This window comes from Cryptomeria japonica, chromosome 3, assembly GCF_030272615.1.
Source record: "Cryptomeria japonica chromosome 3, Sugi_1.0, whole genome shotgun sequence".
Lineage (NCBI taxonomy): Eukaryota > Viridiplantae > Streptophyta > Pinopsida > Cupressales > Cupressaceae > Cryptomeria > Cryptomeria japonica.
Window position 1 is genome coordinate 246,268,312 of NC_081407.1, and position 7,392 is coordinate 246,275,703.

Sequence of the window (7,392 nt, forward strand, 5' to 3'; positions counted from 1 at the left end):
AAATGACAAATTATCTCAAAGGGATGAATCTACACTTGTTAATCCAACTAGATACAAATCTATGATAGGAGGTTTACTGTATTTGACACAAACTAGGCCTGATATTATGAATGCAATATGTATTATTTCTAGATTTCAAAGTAATCCTAGGGAAAATCATGAATCAGCAGTAAAAAGGATTTTCCGGTACTTACAAGGCACTGCAAATCTTGGATTATGGTATCCTAGAGATGAAAATTTTGATCTATGTGCATACACAGATGCAAATTGGGCAGGAGATATGGATGATAGAAAAAGCAACATTGGAGGAGCATTCTTTCTTGGAAAGATATTAGTTTCTTGGTTGAGTAAGAAACAGAGTTGTACATCTTTATCAACAACAAAATCAGAATATGTTGCAGCAGCAACTAACTGTACACAGGTACTATGGCTTAAGCAAATGTTGAAAGACATAAAGGTAAAATTCAAGGAACCTATTACTATATATTGTGATAACACTGCAGCAATTGATATATCTAAGAATCCGGTATTACACTCTAAAACTAAACATGTTTCTATCAAACTGAATTTTCTAAGGGAAAAAGTTGAAGAAAAAGAGATAAAACTGATTTATGTGAATACTAAAGAACAACTTGTAGATATTTTCACAAAACCTTTGCCTAAGGAGACTTTTGAATATCTCAGAGATCAACTTGGAGTCATACCACCACCGGTAGAAACTTAGACAGTTGATGATTGTCATCAACTGATAGAATTGAAAGACAAATCTTTTACTCCAGTCTTTGATGAGGAAGCTACTTCTCAGGGGGAGTAGTTGGTATATTGAATTGATTGGTATTTTGTATATGAACTTTGGCATTTGATGTCAAAGGGGGAGAGATATCTATGGAAAAACACATTATCTTTGAGGAAAGATTGATAAAAAGATTGGTATTGAAAATAAATCTTTGGATAAACACATGTTGCTCCCAGGGGGGGAGATTGTTGTTTAGGAGAGATTGTTTGTTTTTGGTATTTGGCATTTCTGTTTTGGCACTTTGACGGTTTTTCCATCTTGTGTTGCCATCAATGCCAACGGGGGAGATTGTTGGTATTTTGGTATGGTTTTTTCATTGATGTCAACACCTATTGGAACACTAGCACTTTGGAGATCCAGCAACATTCACCGGCAAGCAACTATTGCACAGTTGCTAGTATATGGTTCACCGATAGGATATAATGTTCACCGACACTTGGAATGATATGGAAGACACTTGGTAATGTCGAAGACATCATGTGGACACTTTGTTTTGAAGAATTAATCATTGGTATATTCATATTTGCATATTTGCTTTTACTGGCAAATAGGTCCAGGGTTACACCGACAAGTTTATCTTTTCCAGATGAGCATGGCACGCTATGGAGATGATTATTATTATTGTAAATGCATTAAGCTGACATGTTCAATCGGTTGTTGCATCGGATATTATATTGTTTGTAAAATGTTTTTTTGTAATATCTTTTAGAGCCAACCTACTAAAATTGGTCTTAGGTTATGGTATAAATGTAAGATCTTATTTGTAAGATCAAATGTGGAATGTAAAAAAGGTTTATGAGAAGGTATATGCGAGATTAAGTAGAGGTATACACAAAGACATCATTTGAAGGTGAAGCTAGGTTTTTGTAGAAGCATATCAGCATTACACTGGTACTGAATCCAACATATGAAGATGCTATTTTGTGCAGTACATTCTTATTGGATTTAACCATCCAACTGTAGTCAGTGTGACTCCCATTTTGTGATTGAGCAAAGAGATCTAGGCTATTGGCCTTTCTGCATGTGTAGACCCCATTTATGTACACTTACTATCTGCAACAGTATCATTTGATTGTGGGTAAGGTTTCCCACCATGGTTTTTCCTCTTACAGGGTTTCCACGTACAAACATTGGTGTTATGTGTTGTGGATGACTTTATGTTTATGTTTCATGCATTAATCTTTATCAGTATAGAAATTTACTGTTAACACTGTCTACTAGCATACTTAATTGGTTTACCGGTATTAAGCATTAAGTTGGTTAAATGGTTTTTGGTTTGAATTTATTAGACAACTGATTCACCCCCCCCTCTCAGTTGTCTCTAGGACCTAACACCTTTTGTGTTCTTAAGGAAATTAAATGATGGACTCTTCTATTTAGGACTTCAATTTCTTGGGATACCTTATCTTCCTCAAGGAAGATTTCTTTAGAGTTTGACATATTGACTTGGTCAATATCAATTAAACTAATGTTTCCATCAATTGTCCTAGGTATAGAATCTCTCTTAATGTTTGAACTACTTCTGTCTTTCCCAAAAAAACTAGCATGGGAGATCCCCTGATTTGAAACTTGGACATCTTCAATATTCCCAAACAAACCAGAATGGAAACCTAAAATATCATGCTCAGATTTGTGGGAAGAATAATTTAAATTTGCATAGACGGGTCTCTCAGATGACTTACCCGTATTGATTCTCTTCTGTACCCAAGAAGTATTAGATGTCTCATATACAACTGACCTTTTCTAGCCTCTCCGTGACTGTTGAGGTAGTCCCTCTTGCAATGTCTCATGAGGATGCTTCTTCAGGAAAGACCTGGTGTTCCTTCCTCTCTGCATTATGCTCATTTTCTTAAAAAGTTTCACTTATTTAAAAGGACTGGTTATGATTATCAGAGTCACCACCCACAAGGACTGGTTATGATTTTCAATGAGAGAGACAACACAAATCAGAGATCAGACAATTTTACCACACATATATTCGAACAACTTCTGAACTATTTTAGGCACCAATCTGCAACATAGATACACACTATGACTCTCCCCAGCAGAGTCACCACTTTTGTTGGTGTCTCGAATGGGATTATCACAAGATTTATATTTAAGCAAATTTTTCTTAACCAGAGACTCTTAACATTCATATGTTCCCCAATAGAGTCACCACTTTTGTTAGTCTCAAATTCTGATTTCCCTACTATCCTCCTATAATAAAATGATTAACTTTGTCTGCATATGAAGAGATCAGGGAAAAGAACCTTAGAGTAAAATATAACAAGGTTTTGAGAACCTTCTACACTTTGAACTTATCTGAAGTTTAGGTGGGTATACCTTTTGTGAATACTTTCACACTTTTAAATGAGATCCACAGTAAACTAGTGTCATAAACCAGTGGATTTAATCACCTCAACATAAACTGAAATATTTGAATAAAAACTTATATACTTTTTCAATATTGATCTTCAAGAAAATTAAAAATAATCCCACAACAAGTACCAGTGCCTTATCCAGGCCACAGAGTCATCTAAATTAAGCAATAATTTTCAACAACTGAACATTCTAATATGCCTCATCATCTCAGCTTTTATGAACCTCATACATGCCTAACATATACATAAATCCTTTCCCATTTAACTAAAATAACTCATTAGATTCATGGCAACAGATAATAGATTTGCTGACAGAAATATTCCTTGCACATTTAATCCCTCTCCTAAAGAGGAAAGCCAGAAATAATATCTATTAGATCACCTTATAATCCATGCTCATTCAAACAACCCTGGATTATTCAAATGAAACCAACAAATTATAGAATGCACACCAGAAGACAAAGAAATTTTAGGCTTGAAACTTTGATTTATATATCCATATTCATTCTTGAAAATATTACATCATCCAAAGTCTTCTCTTTGAAACTAGAAAAACTTCAGTATATTTTGCCAGAGTTTCTTTACAAAATTCTTGTGATACTTTCTTACTAGTCCTAGTATCCATTTATAACATTATGGATGTGCACAAGCTTCGGACATTCCTAGAAAGGTTTGTTACAAACCGTAATGTTTTCCAAGAAACGGTTACAAGTATTTTTCAATATCAACAGCCTCTTCCTTTTGTTGTTCTGCTGCAACCTCTTCTACATGTTCTGGAATATCCTTCTTTTTTCTGATATATTTGTCTTTCCACTCCTAAAACACGTCATTACTTGGCCAAGAAAATCTGATAATTTTCTGTTTCATCCCTTCTAGCCTTTTCCAAGTGACCCTTAACTGCCCAATTTCTGTTTCTATGAAACCATAATGTGATTTCACCTTTTCAATCTCCTCAAATGTCTGGAAAAATAAGGATGTGTCATCAGTGTTAATGATTTCATTAACCCTTTGGGACAATTTGTGGTCCAGCTCTTCTAGCCATGCCTTCTCCTCTTTTAATTGAATTGGACCAACAAAAACCCCTGGAAACAATTCATATTTGTGATCTGAATATTCTTTTCTATATAGTTGGGCTTTTCTTTTTATACCTACCCTTTCCTCTGAGAGTATATTCATTTCTTTTATAAACTCACTAGTGGACCTAAGATTGTCATTTTCCTCTGCATCTGCATGGGACGAACACATGAGCTCTGACTCCTTATCTCTAGGCAACCATTTATTAAGAATTGGTTCCAAGGTGGTTTCATCCTCTCTTAATTTAATCAGAATATTCAGTATCCTTTTCATAGAAATGTGTACAACAAAGACCTTGACTGAATCAACAAACTTCAAAATTGTGGCTTTTACCTTCTCTTCATACTTGCTTGCAAACAAGGCTTGAGCTTGTTTCAACTTTTCCAACTCATGTTGGACAGTTTCAGCTGACTAGAAACCAGAAGGCATAAGAGAAGGGGGATATTCTATAATGGGACTGGTAGGTGTAGGTCTTGCTGGAGAGGAGGCTATCATGAGAGTAGAGGATTCACCTGGATGGTGCAAACCTGCCAACTGACTTTGAAGTCTAGCAATAATGCTGTCTCTATTGGCTACTCCTTCTTTGGCCTCATTGTAAGCCTTTAAGATGGTTTCCAATTTTAATTGGAGATTAGCCTTTTCTTCTTCCTCCTTTTCTGCTACTGCCACACTGAATTTTGCAGTTCCCAAGACTTTGCTTGCAGCTTCCACCACCCCTATATCTTGGACTCTTTTTACAATCATGCCTCCTAGGAGACTAGAATCTGATACATCTTTTCTATTTTTATTCTCATCCTTCTTCAGCGACCACATGACTAGAGAAACATTATCTTTGCTGAAGGTCACTCCTTTTATGGGTTTAGTTTCCTTCCTTACTGCTTCAAGAACCAGAGCATCAACTATATCCCATTCAGGGAGGAATAAAACACCAGCCTTAGACACCATCTCTCTTCCCTTCTTAAGAGTAATGGTCTTAAACTGTTCAATCATTTCTTGATTTACCTCTTCTTCCACCTGAGTTACATCTCTATGAGGTTGTTCACTCTTCCTTTTCTCACATTTGGTTTTGAATTGTTCCATATTTTTCTTCCACACAAATTGCATGAAAGCCCCTATTGTAACAAAATTACTATCAGCCAGGAATTCCTCACTGGCTTGCTTGGCAGTAAGGTCTAACTCTTTGCCTTTTAGCTCACCATCAGTCAAGTTCATTTTAGTGCTAGGAGGGTCCTCTAGTATCCCCTCTTGGGTCTCCTCATATGTGTAGGCAATCTCCCCGAGACTCCCTAACTGTAACAACTATTCAGCCACCGCTTGCTCATCTCCTATGTGGATAGCAGACGGAGATGGAGAATATTGAGGTTCACCAGTTTCAACTTCCTTCCCCACTCTTTTCCTTTTAGGGGAATCTTGGATGTCAATGACATCTTCAATTGCTCTTTTCCCTCTTGAAGTGGAAGGCTCACCTGTCACTGGCATCATCAAGCTATACTTTGATTTCTTATGCATCACATAATCACCAGGTGGGATAGCCTTAGCAAAGGAAGGCTTAGCTAGGACCAGTTTAACCTTGTCAGGATCATTTTGCATTATAGCCTCCCTTTTTTATTTCAAGGTTTGCATGAGGTCTCCAAAATAAAGAATCAAGAACTTGACTTTCTCCTCAAAAGGGTTAAAGCTAGAAAGAGGGTCATAACTACTATCAAATTGAAGGATAAAGTCAAGAGCCCTTCTATATGCAACCTAGTTCTCCTTCCTCAGTTCCTGCTCATCTAAATTGAATTCATTCATAATTAAATCTTCAGGGAACTAAAATTAGTGAGGCCTACCTTTACACACTGCCCTTTTTCTAAACATGCTGTTGAAAAAGTCCTCAGGGTCTGCACATCTTGAAACTGTAGTTGACAACCTATATGGCTTAAAGAATTCTTCAAAATATTTCCAGCCACCTTTAGTGATTACAAAATGATGAGCCATAGTAATGGTTGGGAAAATGGTCCCTTTACCCCTATTTGTCAGCTCTGCCTCTTGTAAACCTCCAATTTGTCTCAAGACTTCTGCAATCCCTATCTTCAATGGGACTCGATAGGGCAGTAGATAAGGAATACCTCTGAAACCATATACTCTGAAAATAGTAGAAACATGATACAAATACATATCTCCCCAATTGTGAACAATCTTAATACACTTAGCAAACTCTTTAGGCCTGAGGAATTCCAAGAGAGCGTTAGGAATCCTAGGGTTTTCTATGCACAAAAGAATCCTAATTTTAGATGCAAGGCATCTATCAAACTTTAGATAGCTATCATCCTCTCTATCCTGGGATAAAACAGTGCTCCAAAGTTGAATAGGCATCTCTTCCTTATCTTTTACCTTAACCAAATCCATTTATTTTGCAAAATAGTCAGCATCCTTGAAAGAAAACATGTGCATTAGAAGAGAATACCATCTAAATGGCCTATCCACCTTACCATTCTTTATCCCTACTAGCCCTGCATGAATTGCATCAGTGAGGTAGGGAGCATAATCAAATGTTACTGCTAGAGAGGGGTTTATAATCTGTGCAATCATCAGTATGTAATGAGTTGGCATGTTTTTCTCAGCATCCTCCCAAAAAACCTGACAAAGCTCCCAATACATACCCTTATCTCTTAAAGTAAACAGATTCAGGGAGAAGGGTTCCATGGTACAAGGGCCTACAATAGTCAACCCTCCTATCTTGACAAAAAATTCTTTCAGTGGGCCACTCCTAAGGTCATCCCTTTATGCATCATAAACCTGGTCCAGTGATTCAAAATCAATAGGCTCTAATAGATTTGAGGCTTCACTGAGCTTAAATACATTTTTGAATTCGTCATCATTTATTTCAATTAGGGCTGATCCTTTCACACTTCTGATGCATCGAGCTACAGGGTCATAGTTTTGTGCAATCGGGGTCAACAAATCTACATCCATGAACACACCAGGAACCACAAGCTTCCCCACATCCAATTCCCAGATACTATTTAAGGGGGCAAGGGAATGCCTCTGACTAAAACCTACCTTGAACAGTTCTAAACCTGACATCCCTCTTTGTGGAGCCCTCAACCAATTACCTTTGTCATATAAGCCATCCCCAATTCTCAGACGAGGTTTCTTTGGTACCAATTCCTTAGCCTT